An 18117-nucleotide genomic window follows, 5' to 3' on the forward strand; every position below is an offset into this window, starting at 1 on the left:
CCATCGAGTGGAGCGATACAGCCCTCAATGCTATCCGCTCTCCATTGCCCCTTTCCTGCCCCCCAAAGGTCACATCATGGTAAAAATAATAAGATAAAATAGATTGAGAGAGAGCAAATGCTTCGAAAATGATTAGGGCAAAGAATGTACAGATGTGCTTTATACAATTGATGTATGTATATCTATGGACTGTGATAAGAGTTGTATGAGCCCCTAATAATAATAATAATAATAAAGATAAAATAGAAAGCAAGCATTTTCGTGTGTGTGTGTGTGTGTGTGTGTTTAATTAAAAATATTTGTGTTAAATCAACCTTTTACTTTGGAAGAGTTGAGATTTCCAGACTCATTGAGAGGAACTGCAGCGGTCCCACACATTATACCCAGATTCCCTGCTGTTCATGGGTCACATCGGTGTGGCCCATTTGTCACAACAAATGAGCCAACAGTGACCCCTGCTCACTGACTGAAGACCAGGCTGTCGTCTGATTTCCTTCGTGTTTTCCCGGCTCGGAGCCCCGTCAGGAAACCCTGTGGCGTTCCTTGACGTCTCCCTGGGCTCCTCTTGCCCCTGGCCATCTAGGTTCTCCTTGTTTGCAGGGGACCCTGGCAGTTGTGGACGGCCAGCATTTTGAAGCATGCCCTCCATGAGGATTAGGCATTTTCCACTTGGCATCCTAATGCCACTCTCTAGCTGACCGGCTCAGGGGCTGGCCTCTCGATGGTGGCGGAGTCACTGTCCTCTCCAGCCTGTCTCTCAAGCATCCTCGTGGGTGCTGCTTTCAGGCCCTAGGTTCACTGCCATCTGCAGCCAGGGTGGAGTCAACGACAGCGCCTTGCCATGTTCTTTCCCCCACCTGTAACCTCCACTAGAAAGGAAACATTGTTGCAGTGGAGACCAAGGAAGCCGGAACAATGCGATTCAGTTTTACCTGTCTACAGTTGCGGCCACGGAACTGTTGACTCTCAGATTGGCTGTCTAGGTTGAGAGAGGGATTAGTAGGTGCTAAATGGGTTTTACAAGCAGTTAACGCAAGTGACTGCAAACTGAAAGGCTGGATGTTCACATCTACCCTGAAGTGCCTTGGAAGAAAGGCCTGGTGATCCCCTTCTGAGAAACCAGTCATGAAGACCGCCGTGGAGCGCCATGGGGTCGCCAGGAATTGGAGTCGACTCAACGGGGAAGTTCTTGTTTAATGATTTATCACTATTGGGAATTAGGCGGCAGTGGTTGGTTACATTTCAGGCTGTCAACTTTGCAGTCAGCGGTGCAAACCATCAACTTCCTCCCCTCCAGCGATGGCTTTTCAGAGGGGCTCTGAGAACTCAGCCGACCCTCAGCTTCTTCGTGTACAATGGCCTGGGCAAGATGAACAGGTTCTCACAGTGCCCTTTGCCGTCTTTAATGCCACACCCTCACTGTGCCTCAGGACCATAAATTCCTTAGACTACTGGAACCAGTCTGGAATTAAGTCCTGGTCTTGGGAAGCAGCATTGGAGAGGCCCAGGTTCTAGCCCTCGCCAGTGCACAATGCAGACCTGCTGCTTCTCAAGGGCAGCTGAGCCAGGATCTGAACTCTGTGGGCACACAACTCATTCTGTCTGATTTTTTTCTGGGGTACCTAGTCTCAGTGCTAGTCTTCCCTCCCAAGCCAGGCTCCTTCCCCTGTCTTTGGCCTCTCTGCTCCCCATCCTGGGTCATAAAGGGGCTGGTTCCCCCAAGCACACCTCCTCCAGGAGGCCTGTCTTGACTCCTCCCCGGCTGAGTTCTTAGAGCTGCCTTGTGGATGGTACTTGCTGCTCTGACCTGGTGGCATGCTGCCTGGCTGCCTTCCGGTGACTCAGACTCACCACAGGGCTTTTTCAAAGCAGGCACACTGGGGCATCTTCCCCACCACTACCACCAGCCCAGTCTGGGAAATGGAGACACCGGAGATGGGAATGGGGAGGAAATTAAGGAGGGACTCTCTGAATCTTGAAAGTTGAACCAGGAAGCTCTAAAGGTCGCCAGCCCTGTGAGAGAAAACCCAGTACAATTGTACCGCTCCTGGCGTATGTCCCGGAGTCGGTGAGATTTCAGTACTCCTGCTTCTGTATCACCCTCAGCTCGCAGGGCTGAGTTCCTAGAGGATGAGGATGGGATATAGTTCCATGAATCCCCTGGAAGCGTTGTGACAGTTAGCCTGAATAGAACTATCTTATAGCAGTCTCCATTTTGTATCAAGCTATGGAAATTCCCCTGAGGTTAAGGTCAAGCAAACATTTGCCAGAAAACAGCAGCTGCAAGATAAGGCCACACATCTATCTCGAAGAAAAAAAAGCTTTAAAATGTCAAGGCTAACTGCAAAGTCTGCTTCTGTTCTTGCTCGCACAGCTGAAAAGCCCCCATTGTTTACCCCACCCTACAAAAACCCAAGTCTGTGAGCGATCGGGACCAGCCATCCTCCCTCTCTTCAGGGGTTCTTTTTTCTCTCTTCTGTCCCCCTTTAATAGACTATTTGGCTTCTTACCAGAGACTGAGTTGTCCTTGTCCGGTTCATGTACAACAATGTTATCTCTGCTAGTCCTCATGACCTAAGTTACCAGCCTGGGTTTTGTCTCACAACACTGAGCATGTGCCACGTGGAAATGCCACGGAATGAACTGGGCTGAACCTCAAACGCACCTCTAGCTCTTGACCTTGAGACTGACACGCCCTGGTGTGAGAAGAAACAAATGGCAGCCATCCTTGAACCTGAGGTAGGATCCCGGGCTTTGCTGGCATCCAGGGAAAGACAACCTAAGCCACCATGTGTTTACTGTTTCGAGGCCCTCCTTGCTTTCATGTGACAGGTATGAATCTGAAAGGCGAGGTTCCCCTAGCCTTGACCCCCCCCCCCATGGTCAATGTCACCAGAGCTCAATCCTTTAAGAACTCAATCTGTACAAAGCAACAACTCCTGGATTTCAGTTTGGACCTGCATTGCACTTGTTTAAGCTCCTTTTCCCAACAGTATGTTAGATTCTATGCCATTGGGTAAATTCATGAGGCTACCAGTTGAATGGCCTTATGCAGATGGTGCTGACTATGAAAAAGAGCTGTGTCTGGGGTCTTAAAGGTTTGTCTTCAGACAAGCAGCCATCTAAGCGAGGCGGTGACTAAGCCCACATGGAAGAAGGACACCAAACCTGTGGGATCCAAAGATGACAAATTACAAAATCCCAAAACGATGGAAATATCAGAGCTTAAATTGTGAACGCCCAGTTTTCAGAAGGCTATGGATGACAGTGGGAGTCCCAGATCCTCTGACCACAGCTGACAGACAGGGATGATGGCAAGCTGGAGTACAGGAGAAGATGCATCGTCTGCTGACCTCTCTCTTGACCCACTCTGCGTTTGTTCCAGGTTTAAGTAGTTGTTGCTTATTTCTTGACAGAGGTGCTTCCTCTGGCTTATTTTAATCTTGCCAGTGGTCTTTTGTCTCTTCTTCTTTTCGTAACATGTATTCGATTTTTGGTAGGCTTCTCAGTTTATGAAGCACAGAAGGGGCAGATGTATCATGATAATAAATCATACAGTAACTTCTCAGGGATAGGAGGGGAGTTTGAGAACTAGGGAACAGATAATGAATTCAGGAGGGGAAGGATGCTCTAGAGCTTATTGTGGTGAGGTATGTACACTATTTTTAAATATGACTGAACTATGGAAATATATGATATGAATTATCTATCAATAAAATTATTGGGAAAAAGCAAAACAAAACTCGGAACATGTAGTTGCAGTATCCAGAGATTCTAGAGCAGCGGTTCTCAACTTGTGGGTCACAACCCCTTTGGGGTTTGAATGATCCTTTCACAAGGGTTGCTTAAGACCATCAGAAAATATATTTCTGATAAGTCTTAGGAACCAAAACACCACTCCTCTGTCTCCAGGCAGGTCTGCCCACATGCAGATATGCCCACATACAAGTGCCCGGCGTGTAGACTGTTACCCATGCTATACCATGCTCCATGACCAAGTTTCATTTATTTGTAATTAGAAATAAATATTTCACAATATATAATTACATATTATTTTGTGATTCATCACTATGCTTTAATTATATGCAATTTATAACAATGAACATACATCCTGCATATCAGATATTTACATTATGACTCATAACAGTAGCAAAATTAGTTATGAAGTAGCAACAAACATAATTTTGTTTGGGGATCACCACAACATGAGGAACTGTATTTTTAAAATCATTTTATTGGTGGGAGTCATACAATTATCACAATTCATACATACATCAATTGTACAAAGCACATTTGTACATTCGTTACCCTCATCATTCTCAAAACATTTGCTTTCCATGTAAGCCCCTGGCGGTATCAGTGCCTCATTTTTCCCCCTCCCTCCCCGCTCCCCTGACTCATGAACCTTTGATAATTTTTAAATCATTATTTTGTCATATCTTACACTGTCTGACGTCTCCCTTCACCCACTTTTCTGTTGTCTGTCCCCCAGGGAGGAGGTATATGTAGATCCTTGTAATTGGTTCCCCCTCTCTTCTCCACCCTCCCTCCACTGTGGGGAGAGGACGGTCCTCAACAAATCATCACAGGTCCGGTAGGTGCAATCGTACAGCGATAATAAGTAAGGATTACAGTAAAGTCATAGAGAGCATGAGAGATAGAAGTAATGGAGTCAGACACAATTCATGGTATCAATGTTCACCTCAACCCCGCTTGGTGGTCCTTGTGGGGAGAGCCCAGCCATGAGAGCAGGAGAGAGCCCCCACTTTATTGCTAACCAAGGGTTATATCTCCTTAGGGGGGCATGATTACAGGTCACCACACGTCACAGAAAGGGGCAGTACAATAGGCATACACATCATAGGAAGGGGATATGTGATGGGCACAGGTGTAACAGGAAGGGGATGAGCTAGGGCTGTGCATGTGATAGGGAAGGGAGGAACTAGAGGCATACATGTGACAAGATAACCCTTAGGGAGAATAACCCTGACCTACTTCTGATGCCCTCCAAGTGTGTAGTCATTCGCAAGCAGCTAAGTTTGGCATATATTTGGGGGAGACAACTTGGGAGAAATCCTTCTGTTTCCTACAAATCCCCCTTTTGTTATATATATAAAATTCAAAAGAGCCGTAGTGAGTACATGGTTATGGTTATCAAGGCAAAACTTTATGATCCAATTAATATAGCCAAAAATTCAGGCTTATAGTAAGCATTTGAATTCAGGCACTGGGGGTCAAGTCCCCCTATGTCCATCTGCTATTGGAAGAGGGTATGAGAAGGGCTGGATGCCACGGCAGGAAGAAATGGATCCAAATAGGAATGCCTGCTTCTATAGGGAGAATTAATCCACCATGTGCTCACTTTCAGGCAGCACAGCTTGAAGGGGAAAAACTGTGGAAACGATAGACAACCGCAGGAACATGTACTCGGACCATATCTCAACTACCAGAGTGGCGGTCTTCCAGCCATGGAATGCTAGCTAGTCTTCCAGATTCCCTCCTTCCCAGTCAGGGAATAAGTCCCAGTTTTATTTCCCTCAGTGTTAGTATCGCACCCTCCCCCCTCCCAGTATCGCCACTCTCACCACTGGTCCTGAAGGGATCATCCATCCTGGAGTCCCTGTGTTTCCAGGAGGAATTGTATTAAAGGGTCTCTGCATTAGGAAGGTTGAGGACCCTTGTTCTAGAGACAACTCCGAGGTCCGCATTGCTGAGGAAAGGCTTACAGACTTCATGCAACGTAAGCACAACCCTGACTCCATTGTCTCGCTCCGGATGGTCCAACAATCACTGTGTCCTTACCAGAAAGGCCGTGGTGCCCTGACATGCCAAGCAAGCACTGCAACCACCACTAGGCCAAGGGGATGGTGATTGCCACCTGTGTGGACCACGCTTTGCACGGCCACTGGTCTTTTGGCCTAGACTGGTGATAGAGCTTGATGAACAAGAGTTGAAGGAGTGGACCAGAGGGGTTTCTGTTAGATCTCTCTGGAGATGGAGTTGTACCTCGGTCCTTGGCTCTGCGCGTGAGAAAGAATTCACGCCGAAGCCTGGTTCATGATCCAAGTGAGTTTTATGAGAAGTTTCAGGTTTACACGGCACCTATAGGATTCCTCCTGACCATGCAGCCTGGCGGAGGCTGCTCAGTATCACGCAGACAAAGTTCTCTGTCCCTCCCCCCCACCCCCAGACTCTGGGCTCCTGCCTTTTCAAGGATTCCACGGGGGGCGGGGGGGCGTGGTGGACGACCCCTGATCGACCCCATTGACTGAATTGAATTCACCTGGCCCAGGTGGGTCAATCCAGGTTTAGCGCCCACCCATACCCACCTGCAGGAAACCTGAGCCTCTGAGCATGTGCAGTGCCGCTCCTTGTTCCCGTGCTTGGCTCTCTAGGCATGCGTTAATGGACATCTCCATCCCTGCGCTAGAGCTACCTGACATTTCCACACGCTCAAGCAATCCCCTGTCTTGCTGCTGTGACGGAGGCACTTTCGGCCAACTCTGAGCTTGCTTTGCAGCCTTGCTCTGCGCCGCTGAAATGAATGCAGCCCAGAAGGATGACTGGGGAGGGCAGCCTCTGGCTGGAGGCCTATCGCGCTATAGTCAAGAGCAAGGTTCATAAACATTGCAATGACCAGCGCCAAGGAAAGAGCCATAAAGAGCCATGAGGCTTTCGGAGAGAAAGCACTGACTCGCACATAATTCTGCTGGGAGCTATAGCAAAAGCCCTCTTAAAAGTGAAGGTCTAGCCGCAACCAGGCTGGGGAGAGCAGACACCAATGGCAAAGTCGACCAATTTCCCACCCAAGGTACTAAGTATTGCAGGATCTCTCAAAAAACAAAAACAAAAAAACTCAATGCCATCAAGCCAATTCCTATTAATAGTGACCTTATAGGACAGGGTAGAACTGCCCTTTGGGTTTCTGAGACTGTGGGAGCAGAAAGTCTCATCTTTCTCCTGAAGAACGGCCGGTTGGTTTGAACTGATGACCCTGTGGTTAGCAGCTCAATGTGTGACCAGCCAATCACGCCACGGAGGCTCCTTATGATGCCACAGAGAAAAGAACAATCAGAGGGTTGGTGTGGTTAGGGTTAGGGTTGTCAGGGTTAGCGTTGTTGGGGTTGTTACTGTTAGGGTTAGGGTTGTCAGGGTTGGCGTTGTTGGGGTTGTTACTGTTAGGGTTAGGGTTGTCAGGGTTGGCGTTGTTGGGGTTGTTACTGTTAGGGTTAGGGTTGTCAGGGTTGGCGTTGTTGGGGTTGTTACTGTTAGGGTTAGGGTTGTCAGGGTTGGCGTTGTTGGGGTTGTTACTGTTAGGGTTAGGGTTGTCAGGGTTGGCGTTGTTGGGGTTGTTACTGTTAGGGTTAGGGTTGTCAGGGTTGGCGTTGTTGGGGTTGTTACTGTTAGGGTTAGGGTTGTCAGGGTTAGCGTTGTTGGGGTTGTTACTGTTAGGGTTAAGGTTGTTAGGTTTAGGGTTAAAAGAAAAGAAGAATTAGTATGGGGAATGGCATCACCAATGTGTATTGATTATCCTGACTGCTACTGCCACCACCGGTGTTGACTTTGGATCCAAGTCAATTGAAATCCTTGACAATTTCAATTCTTTCTCCATTTATTGTGCTGTTGCTTATTGGTGCAACAGGAAGGATTGTTGTTTTCTTTATTCTGAAGTGTAATCCTTACTGAAGGCCGTAGTCATCCATCTTCATCAGTAATTCCTTCAGGCAAATAACCAAGCCCTGCCCTCAAGTATAGTCTGTTTCATGGCAATCCTACAGGATCGTGTGGAACCGCTCCTTTGGCTTTCTAAGACTGTTAAAGAAACATGTTCCCCTAGAGTTTTATTGGCATATAATCCACATCTCATACAATTCAGTAGTTCAGTACGATCATCACCACGGTCTGTTTTAGAATGTTTCTTTTCTTCAACCTTGTGTTCATCGTTACTAGCTCCCCATTTCCCGCAACCTCCCCGCCATGCCCCCACGGAGCCATTCACCTAGCTACTGTCTCTGTAGTTACCTTCCTGGATCCCATATGCAGAAAACAGTAAAGAACAAACAAACAAACACAAGTCTAACAAGAATAACAAAGTAAAATAGAAAAACCTCAGTCAAAGAGAAAGCAGCAAATATGAAAAACCAGCGCAAACTTAAATGGATCATAAGGGAGATCAAAGGGCAGGGTGCTACAGCCTTCCTCGGTCCAGCCCCAGCGCATTCTGCACATTAGCAAGGCAATGGATGCCCTGGCCCAAGGGCAGGGGGAATGCCCCAGAGCTTGAACCACCTGTTTTTCCCCTTCACTTAAATAAAAATAGAAACAGCTTTAAAATGGGTCTAGAGGGAGATCAAATGATAAGCTTTTACAGTTTGACCTTAGGAGGTCGGTCCAATGGACGGTCTAGTGCTGTGAGACTGAGTCTCCCTCCTTCTTCCAAGGAGCCGCTGATGGGACCAAACCTCCAGGTCAGCCGAGGATGCCTGAGCCACAGCACCACCAGAGCACCTTTCCAGACACACAAGCTTGTTCACACAAGCTGGTTGTGACACGATGAATGAGAAGTTTTAACGCTATTTATCCAGAAGGACAGAGTTTCTTTAATATGCCGGTGTTCAGAGTGTCATCTATGGCCTGGCCCACTTACACCCCTACACACTCTGTAAGGTCTCTCTCTCCCGGCTAGATTTCAACTTCGGTCCTTGGCTCCTCACGAGAAAGATTTCATGCCGAAGCCGGGCTCGTGATCCAAGTGAATTTAATGAGAGTTAAAAGAAGCTTCAGGTTTTACGCTGCACCCATAGGATTCCTCTGACCATGCAGCCTGGCAGAGGCTATTCAGGGTCACGCAAGGATCTCTCTCCTCCCACGAAGATGACCAGACCAGCCAAGCAAGCCCCTCTCCCTCTTGGTTCCTGCCTTCTTAAGGGTTGGGGGGGCGGGGAGGGCGTGGTGAATGACCCCAGGTCGATCCCATTGGCTGAATTGCAATCACCTGCCCAGGTGGGCTGCTCCAGATGTAACGCCCATCCGCGCCCACCGGCGGGAAAATCCAGCTTTGTCCTTTGCTGGCTCTCCTGGGCATGCGTCAATGGACTTCCCAATCCCCTAGACTAAGCTACCTAACAGCTCTTCTACAAGGGGTTTTATGCCTCAAAGGGGCAAGCTCCTGGCGAGACACAGAAAAGGGAGTTGTAACAGGTGCTGGTTACCCCAACTTTCTTTCCCAGGCCAGGCGGAGGGGAGGGGCGGGTTTCCAGCTTCATAGGAAATGGCTGTCCTTAGGGTACAGTGCCCTGTGACAGACTGACAGAGGAAACCCAGCCCCTCTGCTGTAAGTCGCCAGCATCTTCCTGCCTTCAAGCTCCCCGTTGCTAGGTCATCAGAGTTCAGGCAGTCGGCAAATGTCCCTCCTTAAATAACGTCAAGAATGTGAAAGTTGCCCTTCTCTCTTCCCTCTGAGTTTTCCAACGCTTGCTAATTTCTGAGTTTTGTGAAGAAGTCTCCCGATTCAAGTGTCTTTTGTTTGTCTCTAGAGTTTGACAGCATTGTGTTGTTTCACATTATGTTGTATTTCCCTATTAACGTGGAAGACTCTGGGATGCTTTTACATACACGGGTTACTTACTCCGTGCATCCACAAGGGAAAACACATGGTCGCCTGAATTGTAAAGACAATCAAGGCCTTGGATGGATGGCTTCTACTATAACCTTAGCTTCTCCCTCTCCCTTTTTTAAAGTGAATTGATTTAAAGGCATTAAGGAGCCCTAAGTGATCCTGTTGGATGTCTCCAAGGTGGGTCATTCAAATCCACAAGCCACGCCTCAGGAGAAACATGAGGCTGTCTGCTCCTGTAGAGAGTTGCCGCCTCAGAAACTGTGGCCCCACAATCGAATGGGTCCAAGGGGCGGTTGTGTAATCGAGAGGTAAAATTAAAAGAGACATCAGACAAGATAAAGCATGTGAGTGCTCACGGAGGGAGAGAGAGTGGAGCACACCCTGGCCCACCAAGCCCTGAGGATGATATTCCTGCTCAGAGCAGCCAATGCACAGAGAGGACCATATGGCCGGCCCCACTATGAGACATGGCGTCCCTCACTGACCTATAGCCCACGAGGGGACAGCACTAGAGACACAGTGCAGGAATTGTGCCCGATGTGACCCCACCACACTGAGGGAAAACACTAAGTGGGTGCAACAGAACAGCCAGGGGAACAGAGCAAGAAAGTCCCTGGGAATACCAAAAATAGGCTGTGGGGCCAGGGCTTGGCACCCCATCAGACTCCATGGGAAAACACTCCTAAAGGTCAACAAACAGACCTTGAATTTTTTTATAAGCTTTTATCTTTGTCATTGATTTGTTATTGTTTTTGTTGCTGTTTTGTTTTCTTGTGTTGCTTTGTTTTTCTCTGCTTTGTTTTTGTGCATATTATTATGTCTGCAGGTCCAACTAGATAAGATAGGCAGGATAAACAATCTGGAGGAGAAAACAACTGGACCAACAGTTTGTGGGTGACATGCAAAGGCAGAGGCGGGGGAAAGGAAGTAGGTGTTAATAAACTCAGGGACAAGGGAACAACAAGTGATCTAAAATCAATGGCAAAGAGGGTGTAAGAGGCCTGTTAGGGCTTGATCAAGGCCAAATAACTGAGAGGAATTACTGAAACCCATATGAAGGCTGAACATGATAGTGAGACAAGAGGAAAGAACTAGAAGATAAAGGGCATTTATAGAGATCTAAATACAGACATGTACATATGTAAATATATTTATATATGAGGAAGGGGAATTCGATCTATGTGCATTTATTTATTGGTTTAGTATTAAGGTAGAAGATGGACTTGGGCCTCTACTCAAGTACTCCCTCAATGCAAGAACACTTTGTTCTATTAACCTGGCATTCCACGATGCTCACCTTCCCGACATGATCACTGAAGACAAAGTGGTGCATAAGCAAATGTGGTGAAGAAACCCGTTGGTGCTCAGCTATCAAAAGATATATCATCTGGAAAAAAAAAAAGATATATCATCTGGGGTCTTAAAGGCTTGAGAAGCAGCAAAGCCCACATGGAAGCAGCACACCAGCCTGTGTGATCATGAGGTGTCAAAGGGATCAGGTAGCAGGCATCAAAGAACGATAAATCATATCATTGTGAATGAGGGGGAATGCGGAAGTTTGGGAGATCCAAAGCCCATCTGTAGGCAACTAGACATCCCCTTACAGAAGGGGTGCAGGGAGGAGATGAGCCAATCAGGGTACAGTGTACCAACAATGAAACATACAACTTTCCTCTAGTTCTTTAATGCTTCCTCCCCCATGCCCCACAATCATGACCCCAATTCTACCTTACAAGTCTGGCTAGACCAGAGAGTGTACCCAGGCACAGATAAAAGCTGGTGGACACACAGGGAATCCAGGACAGATAAGCCCCTCAGGACCAACATTGAGAGTGGCCACACCAGGAGGGGCAGGGAAAGGTGGGGGGAGAAAAGGGGAACCAATCGCAGTGATCTACCTATAACCCCCTCCCAGGGGGATGGACAACAGAAAAGTGGGGGAAGGGAGTCATTGGTCAGTGTAAGACATGAAAAAAAAATAATAATGTATAAATTATGGAGTTTGCGAGGGAGGGACGGAGGGGAAGAAATAAGAAGCTGGTACCACGGGCTTAATAGAAAGAAAATGTTTTGAGAATGATGATAGCAACAGATGTACAAATGTGCTTGACACAATCGGTGGATTGTGATTAGAGTTGTACAAGCCCCCGATAAAATGATTACATGTATGTTGCCAATTTTGTGAAGTGAGGTGGCAAGGAGTACTAGTGGGAGAGTCAATTTTGGGGTATGTGTGTGAGAGAGAGAAGTTATCAGAAGTGATTTTGCTGAGTGAGAGTGAGAGGCGGGAACCTTTCTCCTGGACCTCCGCTCATGAATTTGGAACCTTTCTCGATCTAAAGGAACCAGGTGGTGTACTGGTTTACTCAATGGGCTGTGATCCTCAAGGTCACTAGTTTGAAACCACTAGCTGCTCCTTAGGAGAAAGATGAGGCTTTCTACTCCTGTAAAAAGTGACCGTCTTAGACACCCACAGGGCCACCTACCCCATGCTGTAGGGTCACAGTCTGAATCGCCTCAATGGCAGTGAGTTTGGATTGAGTTTCCTCAAGCTAACATTCAGGACCTTTGCTCTTTTCTGTGCAGCCTAACCACCACATAACCACCACATATGACTCTGATGGCTGTCGTGGAGCGTGGTGGTTCTGGGACACCTTCATAAACCAGGCGAACCTGAGCTTTTGTTCGTGGCTGCACTAAATAAATTACCCCGCGTGTTACTCTGGGTGGGCTAGAGAAATAAATTCATAGACACTCATCTGTGCATAGGAAAGAGCTTTCTGTACAAGAGCAAATGAATATTGAGAACACATCCCAGTCCAGTCCAGATCAAGCCCATAAGTCTGACATTAGCCCCTATGTCCCATACCAATCTATAAAGCCCAGTTTACCCCAATCCCAACCACTTGGACAGCCGCCCCTCCCCCAGGAAGAATTTACATCAGAGGACAGCACTGAAGTTACAACACAGGGAGAGGGACATGTCTGATCAGAGCTCACGGGAGCAAATGAAGGGGGAGGAAGAGAGAGTAGAGCACATCTTGGCCCACCAAACCTCGAGGACAATATCCCTGCTCAGAGCAGTCAATGCACAGAGAGGACCATGGGGTCAGCCCCATATTGAGACACAACATCCCTCACTGACTCATAACCCTACAGGGGACAACACTGGAGACACAGTGTCGGAATTGCACCCGATCTGATCCCACCACACCAAGGCAAAACATTAAGGGTGTGGAACAGACCAGCAAGGGGAGCAGAGCAAGGAATTCCTGAGGGAATACCAAAAATAGACTTTGGTGCCAGAGGGTGGGACCCCATCAGACTCAATTGGAAAACACTCCTAAAGGTCAACATACAGACCTTGAACAACTTATAGCCTTTTCTCTCTTTTTTTTTTGGTCATTTTTTTGGTTGTCGTTGTTTTTTCTTTTGTCACTTTTTTTTGCTCTGTCTTGTTTTTGTGCCTGTTATTATCTCTCTAGATAAAATAGGCTGGATAAACAATCTGGAGGAGAAAACAATCTCTGGGGGACATGGGAGCGGAGGAGGTGAGGGAAAGAAGTGGTGTTAACAAACCCAGGAACACGGGAACAACAAGTGATCCAAAATCAGTGGTAAGGAGGGTGTAGGAGGCCTGGTAGGGCTTGGTCAAGGGCAATGTAACCGAGAGGAATTACTGAAACCCCAATGAAGGCTGAACATGATAGTGGGACAAAAGGAAAGTAAAAGGAAACAGAGGAAAGAACTAGGAGGCAAAGTGAATTTGTAGAGATCTAAATATAGGCATGTACACATGTAAATATATTTATATATGATGATGGGGAAATAGATCTATGTGCACATCTTTATAGGTTTAGTATTAAGGTAGCAGATGGACATTAGGCCTCCAATCAAGTACTCCTTCCGTGCAAGAACACTTTGTTCTATTAACCGGGCATTCCATCATGCTCACCTTCCCAACATGATCACTGAAGACAAAGCAGGTGCACAAGCAAATGTGGTGAAGAAAGCTGATGGTGCCCAGCTATCAAAAGATATAGTGTCTGGGGTCTTAAAGGTTTGAAGGTAAACAAGCAGCCATCTAGCCCAGAAGCAACAAAGCCCACATGGAAGCAGCAAACCATCCTGTGTGATCACAAGGTACCAAAGGGATCAGTTACCAGGCATCATCAGAACAAAAAATCATATCATTGCGAATGAGGGAGAGTGCAGATTGGGGACCCAAGGCCCATTTGTAGGCAACTGGATATCCCCTTCCAGAGGGGTGGGTCTCAGGGAGGTGACGAGCCAGTCAGAGTGCAGTGTAGCAATGATGAAACATACAACTTCCCTCTAGTTATTAATTGCTTCCTCCCCCAACCCCCCATTATCATGACCCCAATTCTACCTTACAAATCTGGCTAGACCAGAGTATGTACATTGGAACAGATAGGAACTGGAAACACAGGGAATCCAGGACACATGATCCCTTCAAGACCAGTGGTGAGAGTGGCAATACCAGGAGGGTGGAGGGCAGGTGGGGTAGAGAAGGGAAAGGGTTACAAGGATCTACATATAACCTCCTCCCTGGGAGACTGACAACAGAAAGTGGAGGAAAGGAGACATCGGACAGTGTAAGACATGACAAAATAATCATAATTTATAAATTATCAAGAGTTCATGAAGGAGCGGGGAGTAGGGAGGGAGGGGAAAACATGTTTTGAGAATAATGAGGACAACAAATGTGCAAATGTGCTTGACACAATGGACAGATGTATGGACTGTGATAAGAGTTGTGTGAGCCCCCAATAAAATGATTTTTTTAAAAAGGATCCAATCAAAAGAGTGGCTTCCTGGGGGATCTGCTCCCCAAACTCAAAACCAAATTCACTACCTGTGTTAGACAGGGTTCTCTAGAGTGATAAAACCAGATTGCTTATAATTATATATATATTTATAAAGATAGACAGATAACACAAGAAATGAACTGTTAAATTATATACAGATAGATAGATATATAATACAAGAAATGAACAGTTAAATTATAAAGCAGTGCAAATGGCTCAGTGCAACTCACTCCCGTGAGAGAGTTGTGAGACACTGGCAGTCCTTCAAGTCTTGAGGGCCGCCAGGTAGTCCTCTGTAGAGAGAGAGAGAGCTAGGCTATCCCAGCACAGGCAGCAAACAGCAACTGTCAGCCAGGTCACCAACAGTCAGTCCCCAACTCCAGAGATGTATATTCCAATTCTCTGGCGAGGCAAGTCTTAAAGGGACCTCAAATTACAGCGAACACAGTCCACAGGTTAGGTGTCCCACAGGCAGTGTAGCTTGAAAATTGAGGCACTGAACAAGCAAGGCAGCTGCACACTGGTCCGATGATCAAAGAGCAAGAGACAAGAAAGGTGAGGCTCACCGAGCCATTTATCTCTCTGCCCTTCAATAAATCCCACTTGTGTTTATTGGCCAGGCTGGCACAATAAACTATCTCACTACCACTCAGTAGATTGCAGTTCATTGAGTAGATTCCTGGCCCTTAGGGCAGGGAAGAATTGCCCCTGTGAGTTTCTGAGACTGTAACTCTGTATGGGGCCAGAAAGTCTCCTGTTTCTTGCATGGAGCCGCTTACAGCTTCGAACCCCTCAGCTGCAGTTAGCAGCCCAACACATGACTGATACACGGTGCCACCAGAGTTCCTGGGCATCTGCCGGGCCAGTTAAATTCAAGGCAGAGGGGTCAGCTCAGGTTGTGGCAACTACATTTTAGAAATTCCAAGAGGTAGTCATGATAGATTTTTTTTTCTTTTTTTTTTTTTAACAATTTATTGGGGCTGATACAATTCTTTTCACAGTTCATACATATACATACATCAATTGTATAAAGCACATCTGTACATTCTTTGCCCTAATCATTTTTTTCTCTTTTCTTCTTTTACATTTTATTAGGGACTCAAACAACTCTTACCACAATCCATACATATACATACATCAATTGTATAAAGCACATCCATACATTCCCTGCCCCAATCATTCTCAAGGCATTTGCTCTCCACTTAAGCCCCTTGCATCAGGTCCTCTTTCCCCCCCCCTCCCTCCCCAGATAGATTTTTTTTTAAGACACAAATGGGAGTGTGTAAAAAAAAAAAAAGACACAAATGTTCCCCTCGACCAATAATGGAAGTAGCGATACCAGGAGGGTAAGGGTAAGGTGGGGAGAGAAACGGAGAACCGATCACAATGGTCAACATATAACCACTCCCTCCCCCCGCCCAGGGGGACAGACAACAGAATAGTGGGTGAAGGGAGACAGTGGTCAGTGTAAGACATGAACAAAATAACAATTTATAAATTATCAAGGGTTCATGAGGGAGAGGGTGGGGGAGAGTGAAAAAATAAATTGATACCAAGGGCTCAAGTAGAAAGAAAATGTTTTGAAAATGATGATGGAAACAAATACAAATGTGCTTGAGACAATGAATGTAAATATAGATTGTGATAAGAGCTGTACAAGACCCCAATAAAATGATTTTTAAAAGAAGACACGATGAGCTCATTATGAAGAAGTTTTAAGCAAAATGAAAATGCCTTGGAGAGAAAGAGGTTAGGAAATTTGATCTGAGGATCACGCCAACTATGCACCGGCTCATTCTTCACGGGAGCAAGGGCTGCCCCACAAGAATTTATTTTGGAAACTTTACCCTACCCCTTCCATCGTAAACCCCGATCTTATTCCTTCAGGTTTCTTGCCATTCCCCAAATTCAAAAATTATTTTAAAAGAACATGATTAAGAGTCTCTTGAGAATGACCGAAGGATCCCTGATGGCATCGTGGTAATGTGTTGGGTTACTCACTGCAAGGGCAGCAGTTCAAAACCACCAGCGGCCTCCTGGGGAGGAAAATGAGGCTTTCTACTCCAGTAGAACGTTAGTCTTGGCAACCCACAGGGCCCGTTTGACCCTGTCCTGTAGATTCGCTATGAGTCCGCATGAGCTTTTGAGGGAGAGTGAGGACGACCAAAAGGCCCTTTTGGCACACGATGTAAATGAAAGAACACACAGTTCTTTGGGGGAAGAATTAGAGAGACGGAAGCATATCTTCTGAAGTGTATAGACCTCGATGGAGGCTCTATGGAGAAGCAAATGTTAGGTGGCCAGGATAGGGACTAAGGGGCAGGGGGGGTGTCTTCCCAGGTGTCCAAATCGCGCCACAGCAAAGGGTTTGGAAAGTTGTCAGGTGTATTAATTAGACACCTATGGAAAGATCTAAACTGAGCATGCTCAGACACAAACGGGAGCGGGGGCCAATTCCCCCCCCCCCCAGGCCCAGGTGCAAGGTCCACCTGGGTGAACAGACTAGACCTAGCCACATGACATCACCCAGGTGCACTTAAACTCAGCCAATACCTTCAATCATGCCTCCCCAGCAGAGGAGATAAGAGCCTGTCACGGACTCCTCCCTACCTGGGAAGGGGGTACACATGGGCTGGCCAGGCCCAGGGGCCGAGCTCCCTTTCAGGCATCTCTCTCAGGGCGCTCTTTTGGGGTTTCCTGTGACTACCTGAAACTTCCCTTTTCCTCATAAGTCACTTGGACTTACAAAAGGGCTTCTGCCTCATGAAATCCTTTCAGTGTTGGGAAGGACCAAGGTCTACAACCCCTCCAGAATCCTAACACAATCGTTTGCACTTTGATATTTTGTTGAATGTACTCTGTGACTTTGTAGCTATATTTTTTGTACTTTCCTCATATATAAAATACACACGTCCATATTTTCAATTTCCCTGGGACTAAAAATGTGCTAAGTTTGGGTGTTTCATTTCTGTCCTATCTAGTTTCTCTATAAGTTCTGCAAATTCAAATATCTACCTTCAGACAATTTGTGGCTTTGGCCAAGATACTTCTCTGAGTGTTAGTTTCCCTGTTCTTTGTGTGCTTGGAAGATGAAATGCGATACTGCCAGGTCTGGCTCTCCATCTGCGCCCAGAAAAAATCCTGGGGTCCCAGGTGAATGCCCTCTGACCTTGGCGGAGAAAAATGAATAGCCTTGTTATCAGACAAAGAGCAGTATGAAGTCAATTATGCTAATACAGTTAGATTAAACTGTGATAGCTTATCATTTGACCTCCCTTTGGACTGACTTAAAGCCTGTTCATGAAAATGGCTAGGAAGAAGGATGCTCCTGCCCCACCCAAAACCAAAGCCAAAGCAAAGGCTTTAAAAGCCAAGAGCGCCGTGCTGAAAGGAGTCCACAGCCACAAAAAAAAGATCAGCACATCACCCACCTTCTGGCGGCCCAAGACCTTGAGACTAAGAAGGCAGCCCATATACCCGGAAGAGCGCCCCCAGGAGAATTAAGCTGGATCATTAGGCCATCATCAAGTTCCCCTTGACCACAGAGTCTGCCATGAAGAAGATCGAAGAGAACAACACACTTGTGTTCATTGTGGATGTCAAGGCCAACAAACACCAGATCAAACAGGCTGTGAAGAAGCTCTATGACATTGACATAGCCAAGGTCAA

This window comes from Tenrec ecaudatus, chromosome 17 (assembly GCF_050624435.1).
Source record: "Tenrec ecaudatus isolate mTenEca1 chromosome 17, mTenEca1.hap1, whole genome shotgun sequence".
Taxonomy (NCBI): domain Eukaryota; kingdom Metazoa; phylum Chordata; class Mammalia; order Afrosoricida; family Tenrecidae; genus Tenrec; species Tenrec ecaudatus.